At 44.4% G+C, this 1,386-nt stretch overlaps 1 non-coding gene across 1 annotated transcript; it reads left to right on the forward strand.

Annotated features, from left to right (window-relative positions):
- Window positions 1-339: 339 nt before the first annotated feature.
- LOC115872653 lies at window positions 340-549 on the forward strand. The gene has a single exon (XR_004047985.1). It is a non-coding gene; the product is annotated as a small nucleolar RNA SNORA73 family (small nucleolar RNA).
- Window positions 550-1,386: the final 837 nt, after the last annotated feature.

Here is a 1,386-nt window from a genome sequence, read left to right on the forward strand (position 1 = left end):
TTTTTTAAAAGAGCTCTCGACACAGTGAATCCAGGAGAGATAAACCCCTCAGGAACAGTAATAGGAGTAGCAATACCATGAGGGTAGGGGGAAGTTGGGAGGAGAAAGGGGAGAAAATGGGGACCAATTGAAATGACTGACATATAACACTCCCTGAGGGAAACAAATAGCAGAAATGGGGGTGAAGGGAGACAGTGGACGGTGTAAGATATGAAAACAATAATAATAATATATAATCAAGGATTCCCCAGGAAGGGAGGGTGGGGGAGGGAAGGAAAAAAGAGGAGCTGATACCAAGGGCTCAAGTTGAAAGAAAATGTTTTGAAAAGGATGATGGCAACAACTCGGATACTCCCAAGCGATCGCTCTCCCGGGCTCTGTGCTGGTGGCAAAGGGGAGCACAGGGCTCAGCGCCTCATGATGTACAGTCCTTTTCCACTATGTTGGAGATCAAGCCGGGCCTTGAGTCTGCGCCTGCACATTTCTACAGCTTCTCAGAGTCCCATGGACAATGACTGACCGAGGAGACAAATCATGCAGGGAACATGTCAAAAAAAGAAAAGAAAAGAAAATGATGATGGCAACATAGATCCAAGTGTGCCTGATACAATTGATGCATGGGTTGTTATAAGAGCTGTAAAAGCCTCAAATAAAATGATTCATAAGTAATTTTAAAAAGAAGACAAAGCAGGGAACAAAAATCTATGCAGACTTCAAGTACAATCATCTCATACCAATGCTTCCTTCCACACATTTTGTCAGAACCCAGGCCAGGATAGGGGGCAACCATAGGATGAAGGTGGAGAAAAGGCTCGGGATCAGGCAACAAGGTTAGAAAGCGACTTCAGGACCACCTGCCAATACAACTAACATGCTACTCGCCAGCACTGGACCCCCAGCAGATCCATGCTGGAAGGCAGAGAGGAGGATCCGAGTCCCGCATCCCTAGTGTAAACCAGGCTTCTACGACAAAACCCTTCCTTCTTTCCACCTCCCCTTACTTCTCTTCTGAGACAGCTCTAGGAATTTTTTAATTACTGTTTTGAAACACCCTTCCATGCATAGTTCTTCAGAGCGTCTTTGCTATAGATGGCACGCTTATAAGTCTAGAGAATGGTCAGATGAGCAAGCATGCTAACGGCTCGTCTGCTTTGTTTGTGGCTGATGCTGGTTTGGCCCCAGATAGTCAGTACATTGAACCGGGCCACTTATTTTTTAACTCCAAGAAATCTAAGTACATGGACTGCTCAGAAACTTTTTATTAGTCTCCTTGAAGATGCACTTCATAACCCACTGTGTGCTTCATAAAACTGCGCTCAGCCTTTCTTTTTTTTTTTTTTAAACATTTTATTAGGGGATCAAACAACTGTTATCCCAATCCATACA

Source organism: Echinops telfairi, unplaced genomic scaffold (assembly GCF_000313985.2).
Source record: "Echinops telfairi isolate 266 unplaced genomic scaffold, ASM31398v2 ScPeMD7_7429;HRSCAF=8467, whole genome shotgun sequence".
Taxonomy (NCBI): Eukaryota; Metazoa; Chordata; class Mammalia; order Afrosoricida; family Tenrecidae; genus Echinops; species Echinops telfairi.